The following is a 24,014-nucleotide window of genomic DNA, read 5'->3' as shown; positions in this document are numbered from 1 at the left end:
GGGAGAGTTGTGTTGATTTCAAATGTCAACTACAGTTGCTACTCACCTAGAATGCTTAGGATCATTTAAATGTAAACAATGCTTGACCTCAGCAGCAAATCTATTAGAGCAGCATAAGCTCTATGTTACATGCATTATATGCTTCTCTATTACCATTATGATCTTCATTTACAGTTATTTAGGGTGTATTTTTCTTCTGTATGTATGCTGGGATGGCAGCATTATTTGGAACTGCTCTGTGTTTGTTGGACATGACGAACTTATCTGTGTGTTCAATGAATCTTAAATGAACGAATCCTTCCATTGACTCGTATCTCCCTTTGTTCACTGAAGTCTCTTCTTTTTTAAGTTCACACATGGTGACTTTTCCTGCTTCCAGAAATTGAGGACTATATGACTATAGCAGTCTGTGAAAGAGCTTTTTTTGGGGTGGGGGTTGTGAATCTACTGAACGAATAATACTGACAGCCATGTGTTTTGACTTTTGAGTCTGACAGAGAGAACCTTGAATGATTATACATATGCACATACATTTTTTTTTTATGTTTATGTTGTCCTTTTTCTAGCTTGCTAAATGTCCGGTCCAGATGTCCAGTCGTTCATATTATATAATTAACTATATTTTTAATCATAAAAGGAAATCAGGTCAGGTGTGCGATTTTATATATAAATTGATAATTTATTTGCCTTGCTAAAAGCGGCATCCTCCAACTTCCGGTTATAAGCGGCAGCTGACGTCAGCTACTTCCTGCTGCCAGCTGCCGATTTTTCGCTGAACCCCTACTGGAACTCTGGTACCACCACACTCTTTCTGTGAAGAAAGTTCAAGTCCTTGCTGAGCCAGGAGGTCTTTCTGTGTAAAGTTTCCATGGTATGGGTTGAGAAGGTGTTTTTATTTTTTATTTTACTCTAGGTACTCTGGTTTCCCCACAGGGGAGTGATGAAGGGATGATGTATGTTAGTAGGAAATGAGTTAGCCTTTTAGCATTTGTGGCTCCATCGTCCCGAAGTCAGTGGAGTTTTTGAATGGGTTTTTGGTTAAATGCCTGAAATTAGGTCTGTGGTTAACACAAGCTCAAGAAATGTCATTTTGACATAAAATAAAATACATTGGTGATACCTCCTTTTGTTTTTAAAGCTTTTCCATTTCTTGAAAAAGGCAGTTGATAACAAAGTGGCTAAATGGGACTAAAGAGGTTGATGGGAACATTAAACGTTATCATACCGAAGAGGAAATCTCATCTACACACAAGTCCGCTGATTTGTTGAGTTTATAATCACTCTCTTGCAAACTAAAAACAAGAAAAAAAATGTGGGACAGGATTTCATTTTGTCCATCTGGAACTGATTGGATAGTTGTGCTTTGTTATTGCTGTGATGTCATATGATTGACAGGTTGCCCTGCTCTCACACCAGTAAACACTTCATCAGAGAAAGACAAGAAGTGTTGCTGCATATGGAAGGATATTACACAGGCACAAAAATAAAGTTTTCTGAAAGTGTAATATGGCAGACGAAGAAGATTAGAATTTCCATGACTGATAAGATGAATGCAACACAAATATTTTCAGTAGAGTTAAACTCCTGCCTATCCTAAAAAACAGATTTTTTTTTTATGTGTTGCCCCAAACTGATCGATCAAACTGTTCCGTCATCAGTTCTTCCTCAGTTTCACAGCAGAATAAAAGTCCTGCGCTGCTACAGCTGTACGGATTACCGCGATTATTGCAGCTACATTTAATCTTTTATTCTTCAAACAACCAGACTAACAAATGGCTCGACACAACCCATACTGGGGCAGAGCCTATACAGGGCTTTCTTCTGTGTAGATAGAAATGCACACACACTTCGCATTAGCTGGGTATGGCAGGATAGGCCTATATGACGGCTGTCATAACCTACCCTGGTTGCCCAGTAAAAATTAATAAATTAAGATACGAATTAATTAGTTGTAAATGAAATATTTTAAACACTAATACAAAAAGGAAAGAATAATGCATTGACGTATGGCCTATAACGTTCACACAAGAACTGTCTGAAAACCAGAGAACAACAGAGATGTTAAAAACATTTTTTATTAACATTTATTATAATTGATATCTCAAAGAAAGCGAGCTGCTGCACACGCACACAGGACTGCAACACAAGATTTTCACTTGCCATTTCGGTTTGTTTCTCACCAGAAAACCCTATAGAAGCGATAGCCTACCTTCAGAACGCTTGGAATTTAGCCTACAACTCGAGTTGCATAGGATTATTTTACAAATTTGCATCCGCTTGAAAAAAATTGATGGGCAAATGCGAGCAAATGCATATTCTTGATGCTTTTATTGCAACTTGCATTACATCTCTTTCTCATTAAAGCACCAGACTAACGAATGGCTCGACACAACACGTCCCTGTCAGAGCCTATACAGGAGTTTATTCTGTTTAGACCAGCGGCTTTAGACCAGCAAAGTCCCAGGGGGTCCGCGAATTTGCTATATCATACCGTATTTTCCCTCATTTTTTATTCTCATGAAACATGCTGTGATTTATTCCAAAGTGACTAAATAATGCATTTAACATCAAATAATCAAAAAGTAGACTCGTTCGCTGTAGGCTATTTTGTTTCATGTTTGTGGTGTGCGCCAGATGTTCAAGGAGACCGAGGCGCACGCAGCGCATCCTGTTTTATTTATTTTTCAAAGGCATGACTTTGTAGTCATTTTAAATGTGCCCAAATAAAATTATACATTTTACTGTTTCGATGATGATTATGATGACCTACTCATCTGTAGCCTATGATGATGACAGTATTAGGCTAAGTTATTTCCCCTGCTGAGGAAAACATCTAATTTGGTGCCGGCGCCTCACATTATTATCAAAATAAAACACAGACAGCCAAACATTTAAAAATATTCTGCTTTATTTAATTGGTCTTTTGTACAATGGTCAATGGTTACAATTGGTCTGTTGGGCAAGTAGAATGCGCATAGCCTGTGGTGTTGTTGTAGCTATTTTATTTACCAGTAGCCTATTTTATACTAATTCTGAATGTAGGCTAATAATAAAGTGCAGTTTCTCTCAACATGACCAGGTGTGACACTCAGGTGCGACTTATTTTCTGGCAAATAGCGATGGTCGATTACAAAAGTTGCAGGCTATTAATACAAAAATCATAGGATTGAGGCAATTTGCACACAGACACACACACACACACACAAACATATTGTGTTCATTGCCCCACCCACATTAATTTTGGGCTGAATCATTGTTATAATTAGGCTATGGGGTCCTTGTAAATTTAAAATCCACTTATGGCTATATGCAGGTAAAAGAGACATAGGCTAGGCTATTGCAAGTGTTTATTTCTTAAATGAATGTAGGCTACCTCGCATCTCCCATACACTTCTTTGGCCTGTTTTGTTTGGATGGCCAACTCTCACAATCTGTGTGAAAGCTGCAGGACACACAGGACAGCATGGAGAGAACGCACATGATGTGCTTTGGAAGTTTACTTGGCAGAGAAAATAACACACACCGTTTTGCTTGACATCAATTAACACTCACTATTAACAAGATAAAGTCAAAAACAAAAGGTAGCTATAACAGCTGTGTATTTCCTGAACACTTCAATAGGCCTACTGGTCTGCGCTTGACTGTTGGCGTGTTTATCTGCTTTAGTTTATTTAACTCATCGCAACTTAGGCTATTGGAACTGTGTGAACTGTTGTACTCCGGTTGTCAGTCAGAATGACAGTTCTTGTGTGAACGTTATAGGCCCAACATACCCAAGTCAATGCATTCTTTTTTTCCTTTTTGTATTAGTGTTTAAAATATTTAATTTACAGCTAATTATATTAATTTATATCTTAATTTTTTATTTTTTTTTAAACACTGGGCAACCGGGGTGGACAGCCGTCATATAGACCTAGCCTGCCATGCCCAGCTGATGCGAAGTGTAGGACTATGTGAATTTCTATCTACACAGAAGAAAGCCCTGTATAGGCTGTAATGGCAAAAATTAATTCGTTGACATCACTAATAAGAGACAAACCATGGTCCAATTGTCTTTATAAAGATTTATTTTCCTTGCAAGAAAAGAGCCACGGTGAAACACAGCCGCTCGAGGCTGTGTTGAGTGTGAACTGAGGCCACAAAGAAGCCACAAGTTTTTTATACCCTCAATGTCTAAACACCCCTTCTCAGTATTTTTCCATTTCCACACAGGGTAAAGGCAAGAAACACAATACACAAATGGTCCCTCTTTGTCTTAGAACTAATTTAAATTATCTGACACCTTTGGTTCGGGAAAGCTCTCAATTTAGATATCCCACTGCTACCCCCCTGGGTTTTCCACAGACACTGTGTGTCTTTTGAGCTAGGAGAGGTGATTTGCATGGCTAAAGCAGATTTTGACTTATGTGTGAACTCAAACATAAATATTAAATTTTTCCCCAACAATTCCCCCTTTTATCATTCTTTGATAACTCACAAGAAAAAATGTAAGAAGTGTAGATACGAATATAATAAAAATAGAGGTGGTAATAATAAAACAATAATAATAATAAATTAAAAAAGTAGTAATAAAACAGGCAAATTTAAGTCACTCTTACACTCTTCATCTCTGATTTTTTTTGTATAAATGATCACGCTCTTAAATTTGTAATTGAAGAAAATAAAAATCCCCTAATATGTTTTAGGCGTCTCCTCGCTAGTCATCTCATCAAACAGCAACCTGTCCAGTCTTTCTGTGGCATGAAATTATATGCTCTGTCGCCACAAATCCAAACTACCACATGCAAACTTACTTGGTTTGCTAAACGGACAGATAAAGTCTGTTGTGATACTGCCTATCACCGCTGTGCAGTTCCCTGTCGTCGAATTATTGAAGATCTCCTTGAACATGCATCACTCTCAATGGTAGAATCAACATGTCTGTGTGGTTGCACCGTTGCGTTCTCTTGCAGGCAGATGTTGGATGTTTTGTTGGAATCTTCCCTTGCTCGATGTCCGCTGCAGCTCTAAGCACCACCTACTGGATTCTGTGGGCTGGCAATAGGGTTTAACTTGAAAACTGGTTGGCTCAGCACCGCGTTGTGCCAGTGTCTCTGCTCTCGGCTCCTCCTCCCCGATCACTGGTGGGATCTTTCTGCAATGGCTCGCATGCACCCACGCCGCTCTCTCCGATACCTTGACGGCGGTGTGTCGTCAGAAGCATGACAAAAGGCCCTAGCCACCTTTCCGCCTTCCAACTCTTCGTACTCAGGTCCCGTTTTACCATGTAATCTCCTGGCTCGATTTTGTGCAAGCGGCTTTCACCTGCACACAGATATCGGACAACAGAGAAGACATTTCTTTGCAATAATTCACAATTTTATTGATGTAAGCTATTGTTTACCCCCTTCCATTCCCATGAATGGTGGTCTTCCAAAAATGTCTCAAACAGGCTCAGATTTACTCGAGGCCTTTTCTCGTTTTCATGTATAACAATATGCATCAAGATGCGAAAATTTCAGCAAATATTGTAACCCCCTTATAAACTTAATTCATTCATTTGAGTATCAATACCATTCCCCCTTTGGCTGCAGGCTCGCCCATGCAGCCATTTATCATAATCATCAAAAATATTGTTGGGGTAAACAAGGCTTGCCATCACTACTCGTCTAAATGCCATTTTGCACATTCACACATCATTCACAAGTTTCCAGCCACAACGTCTCCACAGGTGTTTCTCCGCTGCTGTGGCGAACGCTTTCATAATCTGTTAGGAAGTCAAAGCATTTGTGTTAGTTTCAGATAATAAAAGACATTCTGGTTCCTTTGACTGCTGTGCTGCTCTCACGGTTTCCTGTTGAAATAAACTCTGTTGTTAGTTACGCTGCGCATTTACACATAGCTACAAACTAATAAAGTCTTAACTAGAAAGTTTCCCATAAACATATTGAAAATATCCAATAAAATGAAAGAAATCCGTATTTCCTCTCTGTAAGCCGGGCTAAGTCAGTAATCACTATCACTGCTCTCCCATCATGTTAGGGGTGTGTGATACCGCCAAAATCCAAACATGCCAACTTTCTGCCATCAACCGTTTGACGACACACACATCCCTAAGCCAGACCCACAGTCACTCCTCAGAGACTAAATACTTTAGAAAACATATATGAAAAAAACAAACAATCAGTGGTTCTCTTGATTAATCAAAATCATAACAGACCTTTTTTTGGCATTCACTCAAACTAAACAATAAAAAATAAGTAAGATAGATAATAACCCATCTTAGGACTTTAAATATCTACATAAAACATCCTTCAGTTTACATTATGTGCTTTGCCCACAGTTCAGATGACACCTCTGCCCATGCAGGGTGTATTTTCAAATCACAAATGTCTGTCATGCACTGATTCTCTTTTGTGTGTCTGTCAATGTGGTCACTGTCCTTTCTACCTCAATTACACGCTTACATTCAGATCTAAATGCCCACAGTTTCTCACTGTGCATCACATTCTTATCAATCTTCCTTCAGTCAATCGTTTCAACAATTCTTCACAAACCACCCTACTTACTATTTCCAACAGACCCATTTTCACTCATCATAGCCCACATCATATTTAAACAATTAATGAACATAAATCTAAATTTGTTAATGTTAAATACCCTTCATCATAATGACAGTTATCAATTCGTATTACGTTCAATCAGCTCGTTTGCTCATCTTTATCTCGTGACATCATACTTAATCATTCTTAATTCTTTATCAAAATCTTTTCAGTTCCTGTTATCAGTAAACCATTCAAAATTAATTAATTAGGATTTTCCTTTAAAGTATCCTTTTCTCCATGCCCTGTCCATTAAAACTCCTCTTACATCATGTCATTTGGCAGTGATTCTTATCATCGGCCACCGGCCTTGTCTTGTATTTCAGGGTTCAAACACACAGTTCCTAGCAATTTCCTCAAGTCTTTTGGCAGATTTAAGCTATGCTGATGTAGTATGTTGAGTGACGAATTCAATGCCACATGAGTGATTTTGTGTTCAGTAGCCCAGGGTGCTAAATCGTCTTCTAGGGAAGTTGGATCGGTTTCAGATCCTGACTCTGTGTCTGATTCACTGTCGTCATGAACACTTATGCCATATTGACAGCTTGTCTCGTCAATATGAGAGACACAGTCCATAAATGTCTCTTCATCGTCAATTTGACATTGAAAGGTGTTACTTGAGTCTAGACATGTGCCGGTAAACGGTAATACGATATACCGCAATAATGAACATGCACAATATTGTTATCGTGGGCACTTCAAAACACAGTGAATAATTGTTTCTTACAAATTATTCAGATTTTTAGAATAAAAATGTAAAATTTTAAGAATACTTTACCCATCAACCGTTTAAAATGAACAATATGTCAAAGAGGACCGAGCACTGATGTAAACAAAGCCCAACGTGCACATGGCGGAAGGAGTGACGCTGAAGTGCACGTTCACTCTCTGACAGCAGAGGGCGCTGACCGAACAGCAGAAATGCAGCCGTTTCCCCAGTAACCCTCGTAAACAAAAAGTTTTCTATATTTGCCACGGTGCTCATCACACAACCAACTTAATACTTAAAGACTTGAGGCTATTCATTTTCAAATTTAAACATTTTATATTTTAATCTTGACTAAATTACATGCCCTAGATATTGTTGGAATATATTCTGACTGTTGTTCAGTCACACACTTTACAATAAGGCTCCATTATTTAACATTAGTTAATTCATTAACAAACTGACAATGAAAAATACTTCTAAAACATGTATTAATCTTAGTTAAATGTACATTTCAGCATTTAATAACATTATTAATATCAAACGTTGTAACTGTATTATTTAATGGACCTGAGCTAACACTAACTAACAGTTGCTTTTTTTAACTAACATTATCAAAGAAGAATAACTTCTGTAAAAATGTAGTTATTCGCTCTTTGTTGATGTCAATGCATTAACTAGTGAGACATTATTGTAAAGTGTTACCTATTGTTCTTTATAATACTTTTGCACTTTAATCTGTTTTAAATATTTGTTTACTTTATACATTTGTGTGTATTGCTTTATTGTATTTAAATGTTTGTTTCTTTTGTTATAAGAAAGTTATTAAACCTGTTATAGTATGACAACACTTTTTTTGCAACAAATTGCAATATCGTGATAATACCGTATACTGTGATAAAAGCTTCAGCAATTAATCGCAACATGAAAATTTGATACCGGCACATGCCTACTTAAGTCCCTGTGCATGCTAGTGATGGGAAGTTCGGTTCTTTTCCGTGAACCGGTTCTTTCGGACAGTTCGTTTCAATGAACTGGATCAAAAAACCGGTTCACCAGTTCTTTTGCGCTCAAATGTAATGACGTCATTTCGCGATGACGTAATTAAGTCAAGTCTATTGCGGGCTGGATAAACAAGCACTTTAGACATTAAAATATATAAAGTCAGTAATCATAACATCAGTCAGATAAAATATAATCATAATCTGATAATTTATTACAATTAAGTTTTACATCTAAAGCACCCAAACACATACAGGCAGTGATGTGCAAACAAGGATGTTTTACAGTTATAAAATCAATAAATCAGTCTTCATCAGTACAGAAACTATGATCCACTTACTATTTTTTTGTAATTAAATAATCGCCAGATTTCCCCTCATTCATGTCCTCGGAGTCGTTTCACGGACACTGATTTGAGCTATCTGTTCATTCGGTTCAGAGAGACGACGCATGCTCAGTCAGTACCAGCTCGGTTCTCAAATCGGACATGTCCGAAACAAACAGTTCTCGGTTCAGTGTACTGTTGATCCGAAAACCGCTACAACCGATTCTTGACTCGAGAACGAGAACGAAATTGAGAGTCGCTTGCTTCGCCTTGCTATAGTTTTTATCTTTATATCACATTGTTAAGAAATTAAATACACTGATCCTGAAAATAACATGGATTATTTATGAAACAAACAAATGTTAAGTTTGATAGTTTTACAAACTATTACTTGTTTCCAATGTTTAAAAATAATTAAGTAACATGAAAGCACAACTGCACATTTTTTACTGTAATGCTTTTTAGACAACATTAATATAGAAAAATATATTTGTATAACAATTTCTGAACATATAGTTTGATCTATGTATGCAATGTGTATGTTCATGTTGTATGTACAGTATATATTTTGTATGCTGTTAATCTGTTATAATGTATTTGGAAAACGCACAATAAACATTTTTTTATTACACATAGGCCTAATGTTTTTTTCCTAAAAGTATTACAGTAAATGCTAAAAAATACGTTGCGAGGACAAATGTTAAGAATAATATGGAGTAAACTATTATCTGTTGGTTAGGCTTATTCTGCTAAGACTCCATGTTGCTAAGGGAGGGTTGTAACCTAAAAAAACAGGTTGTAACCTAAAAAGTCAAAGGGCATGAACTACCCCTTCCCCCACAGAGTACAGTAATGTGGGGGAAGGGACACCTCCTTTTGAGACACCTCATCACAAAAGTTACAAACAACAACTAAGGCAGACAGATAGAAAGGGCAGCCACACAAGATGACTTCCAGAAAAAGAAGCAATATTTGGCTTCACTTTGATGAGGTTGGACCCCAGAAAGCAAAATGCAAGCTTTGTAACTCTATTTTGTCAGGCCAAGGAGGATTTGAAATCAAATTATAGAAGACACATGCAAACAAAGCATCCAACTGCATTGCTTGTGCAAGTGAGACAAGAGGAGTCTACAGAATCAACATCAGCCTCAGGTAGTACTGCTTCTACAGCTGCTGTCTCTTCTGATACCGCTTCTACTTCATCCACATCTGGAACTGGCACCAGTGCCCAAAGGACAAGGCAAAGTCAAATGACAAGCTTTGTAAGAACACCAACTGGCCCTGTCAGACATAGCAAAGTCGACGAGGAATTGGTTAAAATGATCGCACTGGATTTACAACCTTTTTCAATTGTCCATGACACTGGATTTAGAAGATTACTGAAGGCACTTGATCCATCATACATTTTACCGAACAGAAAGACAATATCAAACACTCTGGTACCACAGCTCTACAGCAAAATTAAAGATGTTATGGTGAAAGTCAGCAAAGCCTCAGCTGTGTGTCTGACAACTGATTGCTGGACATCAAGGACAACAACTACCAGCTTTATGGCAGTCACTTGTCATTTCATTGGTGAACATTTTACAATTTAATAATTTCTTCTGGATTTCTTCTCATTTACAGACAGACATACTGCTGACAACCTGGCAGCTGAACTAAGATTTGTGATGAGTGGGGAATCACAAACAAAGTTGTTGCATGTGTCACTGACAATACCAGCAACGTAAAAGCAGCTGTTCGGAAAGCTGAATGGAAGCACTTGCCATGCTTTGCTCACACTTTAAATCTTATTGTGAGGGAAAGCTTAAAACCCATTCAGGAGACAGTGGCAAAAGTGAAGAATGTTACTGAATATTTCCACAGAAGCACTTTTGCTACAGAACGATTAAAGATAACATAAATAATGATAACACATTTGATCTGATTTAGTTCTTTTGTATTTTTATTAAAACAGATACGTGACTGCATCTAAGGTCATTTTGATGGCAAGGGGATCGCAAAAAATTGTCCAGCGATTGCAGGGTGCTGTGTCTAAACATGGCCCAGTTATTGCAATGATGAACACACTGGCTGAGGACATGCAAAAACGCTTCCACAACATAGAGCATTTCCGTCTGCTTTCTGAGGCTACCCTGCTTGACTCCAGGTTTAAGCAAAAGGCCTTTCATGATGCTGCAGCAGCAGATTAAGCAGCCAAAAACATAAGTGCAGCTGCAGCGAGGGTTTGGTCCAGTTCAGGTGAGCAAACTCAAGCTGAGCACACATCTCCTCAAGCCCCTCCGTCATCTGAACAGCAGTCTTCAATCTGGGAGGATTTTGATGAAAGAGTGGCTGATGCAGTCAGCATCAGCAACCCAACATCCACCGCAGTGGCAGAAATGAGAGGGTATCTTGCAGAGACCTTGAGTCCAAGAACTGAAGACCCACTGGCTTGGTGGAAAGCAAGGCAAGCAGTATATGAAGGGCTGACTGCGGTTATGAAAAGGAGACTTTGCATAGTTGCTACATCTGTGCCTTCAGAAAGAGTGTTTTTGAAAACGGGTCAGATTATTTCTGAAAGACGAAACAGAGTCCTAACAAAGTTAGGCAGATTGTTTTTCTGAATTCTAATCTACCCTCATAAGAGACGGTCAAGCTGCATATGGTAACTTAACCTTGGTTTAAAACTGCCTTTGCACTTTGTTTTTGCTATTATTATTATTTAAAAAAATTTTGATAAAGCACAATAACTTTTTTTATTTACAAACAACAGGCAATACCTGTTAAATATAGTGTGTGAGACAATTACAGTGTGTGCACTTTTCCAGCAATTGTTCTTTTTTAAAATGTGTGTATTATTTTATTAAACATTGTTTATTTAATATAAACCCAATGTGTGATTGTGTCATTATTAACTATAATTACAGTAGGCCTACAGGTATTTCATAAATTATTATGGTCCAAAAACCCTAACCGAGATCATAAAAAAACCCTTTAGCTTATAACAGAATCCTCAACTGAGCACAAAACTCCTTTAAGACACACACAAACATTAATCTTTTAAATAAATAAATACTTTAAGAAAATATTTGGCTCCATATTTTAATGCTCATACAGTGGTAATTAACTCATAAACATATTTCCAGTATGTTTTAGATTATAACACGTCCCGCGATGTTCAACAAAACTTGACTAACGTGGTTTTCGTTCCCTTGAAAAACTACACGCATGCTCAGTCAGTACCAGCTCGGTTCTCAAATCGGACATGTCCGAAATATACAGTTCTCGGTTCAGTGTAGCCTACTGTTGATCCAAAAACCACTGCAACCGATTCTTGACTCGAGAACGAGAACATGGCGCTGCGCATGCTCAGTATCATCAGCTGCTGCTCGCTGACATCAATCATCATCAGTTCTCTCTTATAATAGGTTAGTGTACTGTTGGAGTAACTGAATTACTCCGGGATGTTGGTTTATTGCGAGTCAGAGGGACAGTCAGACACGTCAAAAAGTGATTAACTTTATTAATTTTTGGATTAGTGCTTACTAGAGATGCGAACTGTTTCAAATGAATCAGTCTGATTTGGTGAACTGGTTCGACCGGTTCAAAACTGACGTGAAACCAGCAAATGTGGCAACACAATGAGGAACAAAATGAATACAGCAGTTGAATCTCACTCAACACGCCCAAAACTAATTCATAAAGAGAGGAGTAGACATGAAAATTTGAATTAATTTGCTTGCCAAGCATCGGCCACTTGCCATTCCTGACTTGGACAAGACATAAAGAGATCGACAGGCAAGTGCATAATTCAAACAATCTAATTTAGACATTTATTTTCTTTTAACACTGATCAACGCACATACAAAAGGTCGTATTGTTTAAATATCACCAGCATTCGATTTCAACCAGTGACGTTTAGATTTGATAATATTTGCACGCATACTATTGCACTATTTACATGCGCGAAAGACATAACTGACTGCATTTATGTGACTACTCACTAAAGATGGACATTTTTTACATAATTTAGTGTGTATTTGACTAAGGAAAAACAACTTAATTTGGAATGCGCAAGCTCTTTAGGCTTGTGTGTTTGTTGTTGGTATGAGCGCAAAGAAAACTCTCTCAAAGAGATCCCATCCCATGTATTACGAAATGCGATTGTAGCAGGCTACAGCTGTCTGGCCAAATGGCAATTCATTTGCAGTGCTGTGAGTGGTGCGGGGCAGTGAACAGTGAGCCAACCGCGATGGTCGAGTCCCTATATAAATCGGGACCTTTCGTTTGACAAGCTACGTCATTGACATGCGACTGTTGTCCTGTCTACCTGCCGGCCTATCCGTCTGATGTCTGTCTTGGTCTGCCTTGGTCATCTATTCTATCCTAGCGTTACAGGTAGGAAAAGCTCTGGTTCTTTGTTTCCACTCTTTTAACTTTATGACTGGGGCTTATAGGGAATGTTTTAATTTTAGAATCCCCGTTGCTGTAGTAGCCCTGTTAGCAGCTAAAGTTGTTCCCGGTGTTGTGCCGAAAACGGCACCCCTGCCGTGAAAAGCACCCCCGTCGCGAGAACGCGCATTTGTAGATAACCGCCTTAAAACGAATACCAATCATTAGCGTTCTCGTTATATATCACATCTTACTCTCATTAAAGTCCAGATATTATGTAACCTAAGCTTGTTTCTGAATTCAAATAAAAAAATTCTCGCAAAATACTTTATTTTTCATCAAAAATGTCTGAAGAATTATTGGTTTGATTGTATGTATGTATGTATGTATGTATGTATGTATGTATGTATATATATATATATATATATATATATATATATATATATATATATATATATATGCATACATACAATACATACATACAGATCATATATAGATCACTGCCTTAATCCGTGTCTGCACATGAGGACAAGGGAATCACATGACAATAGAGCATATGGCAGGATCACATGACAAACAGGAACACATGACAAAACCGTGACACACTGACAGTTCAGATCAACTGTTATTGGTCAAATGAGCACAGACAGAAACAGATACAGGAGAACTGAGAGCTCTTTAATTATATTAATGATGAGAGAATACAGGACAGTCTCTGACTCGATACGATACAGTGACCTATAGAAACACTTCTACAAACAACAACAACAATATTACACAGAACTCCTGGATAATATTTATATTGTCTTTTTAGGGATAGTTCACCCAAAACTGTCCACTGACTTCCAATGTAAGGACAAAAGAAATCTCAAAATATCTTATTTTATGCTCCACAGAAGAAAGTTATTCAGCTTTTGATCGACATGAAGGCAAGTAAATTATTTAAATTTTTGAGTGAACTATCTTTTTAATAGTGTGAATAGTGATTATTTGAATGATTATCATGCATTATGAACAGCAGCTGACCAGCAGGAATATGACATTAAACTATCGATGCTGTGCATCTGTCAGTCTAGCTGAAGGAGGAGCTGAAGTGAGAATAAAGTCTGCAGAACTGATGCTGAACACACTCGTTTCTGGAGGATCCTGCAGACTGTTTGGCCTGTTTTACTGCGGGGAACATTGTTCCTACAGCATTTCCCCACGACTGCAATGCAGACGCTCTTTATGAAGGCAAACGTTTGCTCCTCTCCATCGTATGATGAATTACTGCTGCTAAAGAAAGCCAGCAGAAGCATCAGCGTTAAGTGTACATCAATGCATGGTTTATCTCTAATAAGATTAGATTAGATTAGATTCAGCTTTATTGTCATTACACAAGTACAAGTACAAGGCAACGAAATGCAGTTTAGGTCTAACCAGAAGTGCAATAGCAGCAAGTGCAGGATATATACAGTGGTTGCGTAAGTGCAGGACATGGAAATGTACTGAATATATATAAATATGTATAAATAGAGAGATGGTTATTACTATAAATAGAAGTGAATTTACAGGTGAATATGTACAGTGAATAAATATACAGATGGCTATTACTATAAACAGAATTTACAAGTGAATATGTACTATGAATATAATATACAGATGGCTATTACTTTAAAGGGGTGGTAAAGCACGATTTCACTTTTCTAACTTTAGCTAGTGTGTAATGTTGCTGTTTGAGCATAAACAACATCTGCAAAGTTACAACGTTCAAAGTTTAAAGCAAAGGGAGATATTTGTTTTTAAAGAAATCAATTTCTAAGGACTACAGCAAACAGCCAGACTACAGACATTCCTCCAGGGTCTCTGACATCACCAGCCCCAATATTTACATAAACCCCTCCTCCGAGAATATGAAATAAGGGGGGGGCGAGGCCATTTTGAATCGCCGCGGGGAAGAGTTGTTGTGGTAGGCTAGTTAGTAGGCTGGAGAGTGTTGTTGCCAATGCCGACGAAATCAAAGCACGAGACAGACAGGGGTCGGAGGAGAAGACCGGGAAATGTGACATAATGGACTATATTCGTCTGTATTTGCAATACATGAGCCGCAGTTCAGCTGCACGAGACAAACCAGCCAGTGTAAGCGCAGCTGATCCGCTGGAGCTCACAACTCCGAAAACCCCAGCTAAAATGTACAAATAGGCACTCTTTATATAAATAAACCACAGATCTGAGCTTTAAACAACTACATTATCGACTGAAAAAGTCTTAAAACTCCGTTTTGTCACACATTAACAGTACATTTTAACAAAAAAAAGACGTAAACACAGCCCATGTCAGTCATTTCTCACCGAGACGAGCCGCTGGCAGAAGTCCCTCCTATGACGTGAATTTGCGTCTGTTGTGCAGTGAATGTCACACGCGAATGAAGCGAGTAAACTCAAAATGTTCAAGCGTCCACCTTCGCGCGAATAGCGCGATTTATTCACGTCCGGTGTGAACGCCACATGAGACGGGCGTGCGCGGCTATCGCTGCACATCTCACGCAGGAAAGCTTCCACAATCTTCACGACCGCTATGAAAGCGGGATTCGCACAACGTCTTGTCCTGAAAGATGGATTAAAAACAGAAGCTGTTTACGGGCCACAAACTGTAAGTAGGATTTATTTTTCGTCGATGTGTTTTCCTGTAATAGTTTGTGTTGTTAATTGTAGCCTATGTTGTAGCAATGAAGTAAACAGATGACAACGCTCATTGGCTCTGCAAACCAGTTTGTTAAATGCTCATTCATACTTAATGTTATCCGAGAAACACCTAACGTTACAAACTTTTTAAAATCTCAACAGCAAACTTGGCATTAGTGTAAATTATTCTTTGATTAGAGCTTTTATGTATTGTTTCTCTACAGGCATGCTAAACATGGTTCTGTGTTTGATTTGGATACTATAGTAAAGTCAATGTTTAGTGTTCGTTCTTGCGACAGATATTTGGCTATAATCGTTCAAAAAATACAAAAGTAACAGTGCCATTCAGTAGCGATTACTATAGATCCGCAGTCTTTACTGCTCGATCATCTTCACTAAAATTGTCTGGGTCTGATTCGGGCTCAAATTGGTATGGTTTTATTGACGCTATTGTACCCAAAGCACAGGCTAGTAGCCTGAGGCTACCGGTGAAGGGAAGGGGCGGGACGTTTCAGACAAACGTGCTCTAGGCGGTTAGCCAATCACAACACACTGGGCCAGCTAACCAATCAGAGCCCATTGCGTATTTTTGAGGGACTGGCTTCATAGAATCCGGAAACCATCAGACCGTTTTTACAAGGAGGGACAGAGCAGTGTAGAATAAAAGTAAAATATATGAAAAATACTGCATTTTTTTAAAAACGAAGCATGAACACATGTTACAGTGCCCCCCACAAACACAATCAAGCCTTCGAAAGAGTGTGCTTTACCACCCCTTTAAACTGAATTTTACAGATAGAGGTATACAATAATATGTTAGGCTAATATGAGGAATAGCAGTGGATTAAGGTAGTGCAATAAATTATGGACAGAGCTATCCGAAAGAAAGTGTAAAAGTGCAGTGGAAAGTGGTTGCATATTGCAGTTAGAAGTACGGTGCAAAATGCAAATGTAAACATTTGGTACTATAAATACAGTCGGCAGTGCAAATGAGCATAATCCAGTTAAGATATGGTGGTGCAAAATGCATAAGTAAACAGTTGTTACTGTAATAAACAGTCGGTAGTGCAAATAACAAAGTGAAGGCAGATGTGAGGTAGGAGAGTTAGCAGTTTATGAGGGAAGTGGATCAACGGTGGTTTGAGTTCAGTAAAGAGACAGCTCTGGGGAAAAAACTGTTCTTTAGTCTGCTGGTCCTGGTCCGGTGGATCCTGAAACGCCTGCCGGAGGGCAGGAGAGAAAACAGTCTGTGGGCTGGGTGAGAGGAGTCCTTGAGGATGCTGCGAGCTCGGTGCAGACAGCGTTTCCTCTGGATGTGCTCGATGGCAGGCAGTGGAGTCCCTGTGATGCGCTGGGCAGTTTTCACCACCCGCTGCAGTGCCTTGCGCTCCGCAACAGAGCAGCTCCCATACCATACTGCCACACAGTTGGTCAGGATGCTTTCTATTGCGCAGCGATAGAAGTTCACCAGGATAGCCGAGGAGAGCTGATTCTTCCTCAGTGTCCTCAGGAAGAAAAGGCGCTGGTGAGCCTTCTTGACCAGGCTGGAGGTGTTGGTCGTCCACGACATGTCCGCCGAGATGTGGATCCCCAGGAACTTGAACATAGATCCCATAGAAAGGAAGTATGTGTGCGAAGAAAGGAATGACATTGAGTTGATTTATTCAGCGCAGCTCTATTTCAGCTGTTTAAACTGAACTGCAGGTGGTCTGTGAATGAGACGCAGGCTTCTGCACTGAAACACAGCAGGCAAACGTGCCACTACTGTCTCGTGAGTGTTCGTCCTGGCTGTGTGTCGAATTCTGACATCTGTCCGTTCTACAACAGCAGTGAACAGACTTCATTAAACCACCAACATCAGGCCTCATGAACAAGTACAAGATACAGTCAGCCAGTGGGTTCAGAAACAAGAGGCATACAGAAAAATAGCCAACTTTAAGAAATGAGAAACTGTGAAGGAACTCTGGAAAAATCTCTGTAATAAAATTCAAGATTACAAAGGGGAGAATGAGAAATGTGTAAGTCAGCAGCACCAGGAACAAACTGCCCAAAATTAATTTGCGCTTTAGAGGAGTAAGAGATATTGAGCGTGAAAGACCGCGACAAGTGCCAACAAAACACAGAATGACTATCGGGTAGGGGATCAAAGAGGCGATCGATCGGCGCAGATAATTAAACAGCAAATCAGAGCTTACATTTGCAAAGATCAGAGGAACAAACCAGATGATCACAGAAACAACACAGCAGACTTTCAGTGAATGATGAGATTTGTACCAGATAGGATGAGAAACCAGAACATATCGTTCAACAGCAACACATGCCATAAAATACAGACCCACAATCAAACTATAAAAATATGCATTTCTTATTGGTATTGACAATTTTAACAATTCGGATGTACTCATTAATGTACAAATGAACTGAATGAGATCTGAAAGAATTAAATGAATAACGAAAACTGGAGCAGAGCGATGAGATTTGATGAGAACACACAACCCAAACAGAGTTAAGATCATGATTGGAATCTCAACGACTGAAATCATCCAGACAAATACTGATTCTGCAAACAGAAGTTTCCTGACAAATTCATGCATCTCCCACATTTCAGGTGTTGATCCGCTGTGGAAATTTCCTCCAGTTGATCCGTTGATGCTGGCGTTGTGTTCTGCCATTGTTTCACCAGATCTTGACAGGCAGCACTAAATAACAAACCAGTCATTAGTTAAATTCCTATTGTAAAAAGATCTTTTTCAGGAAAAATATGTATGGCATAATGTGTTTTCTGTGTGATTGTTGAAATACAGTTTCCTCAGTTTACTTTATATTTTCTTTAGAGATCTGTGTAATGTTAAAATTATTCAAATACTGTACGTTACATGTGTAACAATTGGGTAATATAATAAAAATCAGTGGTGGATAAAGTACTCGAAAGACACACTTGAGTAAAAGTTTAGACATCTCGCCAGAAAATACCTTTGGTAGAAGTTAAAGTCACTGTTTAGAACATTACCTGAGTAAAAGCTTTAAAGGATGTGATTATTTATTGTTCTTAAGTATGAAAAGTATTGTTTTCATATTAAACGTACTTAAGTATTGAAAGTAAAAGTACAAGTAAATGAAAAATACAAGGGGTGTAACAATACACTCACGATTCGGTACTATCGCGATGCTAAACTCACAATACGATATTTATCACGATATTTTAAGTCAAAATGAACAATATTTTTTTATTATAACTTTATCATTATTTAAGTAATATTACGTTGGCTTTTAGGAAGCAAAGAGAAAGAGAAATCGTGCGGCTTATTGAGGAGAGGTGAGCTATGACTTTTATAAGCGATCGGGTGCACGATGTTCCCCCGGTGGGCCAAAAAGCGTGTCGAAAAAATCCAATGCGCTTTGCATTGCGACAATCTTTGACGAGTCGTAGCTCTGAGCGAGGATTTCGTAGAAACTCGTGGGTTACCACATTTGAAGAGGCTGACAGGCCCTGTAAGAACATAACTCACAATGGGGTGTAAGTTTTACCACATTTTGACCCCATAGGGGTGAATATTCAGCATAACTGCCAGTGTACAGTGTTTTATTAAACAAGGAATAAATATTGAAGAACTTACGTTACTGACGGTAGTTTGTGTGTTTCGTCTGCAGGTCAAAGCAGAAGGTTTGTGGAGCGGCTCACAGACTGACAGATGTTTCACACATTTACACAGATGTGTTGGAAGAGCTCTTCATTCACTGCATAAACTGTAAAAACACACATTTTAAAGGTGTGGATCTGATGTAGGTTTACAGACAAAAACTATTTGATCCAACGTGTGAAACTGTGATGACATGGAAAGGACACAATTAACTAACAATGATAGTTTGAGTGAAAAACCAGCCTAACTTTCAAAACTGGTTCAGCTCAACCACGACGACTGAAGTAAACTAAAAAAAAGTAAACGTTTCAACTATTGAAACCATTCCCGTATTTTCTTCTTCCGCCATGGGAGTCTATGGCAGCCCATAGAACCGTATGGTAAAAAGTTGTGAAATTTGGCACACTAATAGAGTCAGATCTGTCAGACAGTCTGATCTGTCACCATAGGAATTTTGGTGTCTCTATCTCAATCCCTCTAGCGCCACCACCTGTCCAAATGTGTACTCATGTTTATGCTAATAACTTTTGAACCTTAAGGGCTAGAAACAAAATTGTTCCTCTGATTCCTGAGCTCATGCCGATTCGATTGCACCATATGGCGTCATTTTCCGTCATAATAATTTCCCCGCCATTTTCAATTTTCCGAAAAACCTACTTTTGCGAACTTCGGTTCATCCGATTTGCACGAAAATTGAACCAGATCATCTTCAGACCATGCTGACAAAAAAAACATGGAATTCAAGTTGATTCGTCAAATCGTTTTCAATAAACGCGCAAACTAATTTTACATAGCGCTTGCAGAAACAGATGTAAGGCTGTATCTCCGCAACGCTTTATTGTATTCACACCAAACTTGGTACATGTCAGCACAAGCATGTCCTGAGGCAACATGCAGCATTTCGGCACAGCACCACCTACTGGTCCAGAGATACGAAAAATTACTATTTTTGCTTTTTTTTGCTGAACCATTTGTCCAAAATTCATAAAAGTGGTCTCGTTAGATTCGGGACATCATGCCGAGTCGACTGATATCCAATTTTACCGTATCGGCCATTTTAGCTGTCGGCCATCTTGAATTATGTGCTAAAATGCTGTTTTTTATGAACACATAAACGGATTGTTACGGAACCCGGTATGGGTCATCACCACGATACCCTGAAGTAGCCTGACAAGTTTCAAAACAGCGCCACCTAGTGGAGATTTTTTTTAAATGCTTAGAACTTTTGGTGTGGTTGACTTACTTTCACGAGACTCATCTCCTTAGACTCCTGAATCGTTGCCGAATCCAACAATAGCACACTTGCCAGGTTTCGCCGTATGGTTTGTGCACCGTTGTAATTTAGCGCTTAAAACTTTTTTGCTGATATCTTCGAAACCGCTAGTCCGATCGAGACGAAACTAGCGTCAGAAGTTCGGAAACATAGGTCGTTAGGCACGATCGCGAGCCCAAATGTCAAAATATTGATAGTAAGGGGTAGTAAAATCCAATCAAAGTCAGGTGTCAGGCTGAAACCCTATTGTAACTGTTCATTTTCCCATGATGCATCACTCTCCAGCTAAAACTGATCGGGCAGACCAAACCATCAGTCGTAGAGACTTGAAACTTGCAGGGCTGGTAGAACTCACAGCTACTACAGACGTCACCGAAGCCCGCCCCGATCGGCCCGACGGGGCGCTACAGCGATCAAAAGTACGAAACGGCGTTCAAAAGTACGAAACGGCTCAACCGTAAGGCGTAGCCTCGAGTGTCTTATAATCGCTGGAATCCTTGGCTCAAGACGGACTAAAATGCATGCCTCAGATTTGCTCGCCGTTCAGGCGCCAATTTCGAGATATTTAAGTTTTTTGTAAAACCTACTTTTGCAAGTTACTCCCAGGTTATTTGCTTCATCGTATCCAAACCAAATGTTCTCTGGAGAGTGAATATCAATAATTATCAAAAAAAACAAACATTTTGATTCGTGGTCGCTAAGGGGAGCCAAAATGTTCGATGCGACCGGGACCTCTTTTACTAAAATGGCTATAACTTGTGAATGGAATGAGATATTTTCACCAAATTCTGGTCACATGTGTGTGAGCTCAGTCTCAGATCACATGGAAAAAATTGCATCAATTGACCACTTAGTGGTGCTATAACAGGTGAAAAACACATGAAAATGGCAATATACGCATCCAAACATTACTCAGATGAAAATGGGCATTCATTGTCTTCATCCAGGTTGCCATGATAGTCTATGAGGACACTGGCATATCTCAAACAACTCTGTATATGTCATTTGCACAATGCCCTGAAGGAACCTGAGAAATTTCAAGCTAGCGTTTTTCACAGTATTCACCTCCTTAGACTCCTGAATCCTTGCCGAGTCCAATGATACCAAACATGCCAGGTTTCACCTTATGGTTTGTGAAAAGGTGTACTTAAGCACCTAAAAATCCTTTGCGAATGTCTTCAAGACAGTTGTCCGATCAAAACAAAACCACAACAGGAAATTCAGAAACATAGGTCAATAGCTAAACAATCAGTACGTTTACATGGACAACAATACTCCGATATTAATCTGATTAAGACCATACTCTGATTAAGAAACTACCATGTAAACAGCAATTTCTAATTACCTTAATCCGGTTAAAGCCATACTCAAATTAAACAAAAATCGAATTAAGACATGTGGAGTATGCCTATTTTAGTCGCATTATCTAAGTGCATTGTAGACATGTACACACCTTAATCTAACTATTAACGTCACGTAGGAGTTTTCACCGCATTTTGTGACAGGACACACACCAGGCAAGTGCAGATGGGTGGGGCTTTGGGGGCTCGTATCAAAAGTATATAAAGTGCCCCTCTAAACAATCATCAATAATATTGTGACAAATAAAACAGAATTTGGATTATAATTAATATAACCGCGCATACAAAACACTAACAATGCGCTCAAATTCCGTTTATCTTTTACGTATCTTTCAGTCTGAAATGTCGTTGCCATGACGTGTTGCTATGGTGCGTGTCTGCGTGTCTTGTTATTATTCGAAATGTAGGCTGTCAAGAAGGAGGCAAGATGGGCAGTGTCTCTTAAAAAAAACTGAAAGACACAATATATAATATTACAAAAAATAAAACTATATATATATATATATATATATATATATATATATATATATATATATATATATATATATATATATATATATATATATATATATATATTTATATATATTATTACATTAAAAAGTATAAAAGTCACTCGTTTTTATAAAGTCACACTGTCCAACAGCGACACCCGCAGGTAAAGTTACTGCGGGTTGCCTGAGCCCATTGATTTGAACAGACCTATGAAAGTCGCGCTATGATTGGACGCCGGACAGCGTAGCATGGCACGGTGACGTAATGACGTACCATTAATCGAGCTATGTTCTGTAACATGTAAAACGGGAACATGAACGTAATATTTTAAAAGCAACTCATGTAAACGCCTTAATCAGTTTATTGTCTTATTCAGAGTAAGGTCAATAATTTGATTACTGCTGTCCATGTAAACGTAGTCAATAATGACCAAAAGCCAACATTTTGGAAGGAAGTGGCAAAAAAAATAAATCCAATCAATTCAGCCCATTCTCTCATAAATATTAATTGGCTAAAATAAAATGAGATATTTACAACAAATTTGACACATATATTTATGGGCACACTTTGAGGACACCTAAAAAAAAAAAAAAGCAGAGATGTGTTATAACTGTCAAAAAAAAAACATATTTTTCCTTAGTTAAATTGCCTGTATTGCTGTGAATGCTCTTTCCCATCTATGATCTAAGTTTATTTGTTTCTTTGGATCCCCATTAGCCAGTACCTAGGCAGTGACTACTCTTCATGATGCCCCAAAAAGTAAAAAATACAAAACTATATTAAAGCTGCAAGAGCAATGAAAGCACCTGTGCCACCACCACCTTTGTTTTAGGAACACAGAGCACAGTGGGCAATATGCATTTAAGTATATAAAAATAGGAGAACTACATCAATCATTTGTATTTGCCACACTTCCTGCTACCGGGCTGTATTCCAATCAGATGTTGGACCTGCGCCTGGACATGACCAATGCATGAAATGTCTGCAGAGAGCGTGTCAACTAAACTCTGCCCTGTAAATGCCGCATCGAAAAGACATCCTTAATAAACCCGTCTCGAGCACGACAAATCCAATCTATCAAATAATCTTACGAATATCTATTTATCTAATATGACTTCTGAACTGTAATGTTGCCAGAATTATAGTTATACACTGTTTGTTCGTCGGCCAGAGGACAACTGGCACCCAAACTGGTTTCTCCCAAGTTTTTTTCCCCTCCTTTCTGGCCCTGAAGAAGTTTTGGTTCCTTGCCACCGTTGCCTTTGGCTTTTGGCTTGCTCAGTTGGGGACACCTAAATTTCAACTATATTACCGTTCTGCCCGCATTGACACTATATGAAAATTGAAATTAGCTGGATAGTTAGATAGTTGGATAGTTAACACTGTGAAGCTGCTTTGAAACAATTGGACTTGTTAAAAGCGCTATTTAAATAAAGGTGACTTGACTTGACCAGCCGGTGGCACTATGACTAACTAAAATTTTGCAGAAACATCAGACTTTGTCAGGATGCCACAGACACGCCATTTAACAAAACTCAAGATCTTTGAAATTTAACATCACTAAGGCTTAAGATTAGACTGACCAAATATGATTCT

This window comes from Gobio gobio (genome assembly GCF_949357685.1).
Source record: "Gobio gobio genome assembly, chromosome: 1".
Taxonomy (NCBI): Eukaryota; Metazoa; Chordata; class Actinopteri; order Cypriniformes; family Gobionidae; genus Gobio; species Gobio gobio.
The sequence above is the reverse complement of the archived record's forward strand: the minus strand, read 5'-3'. Positions refer to the sequence as shown.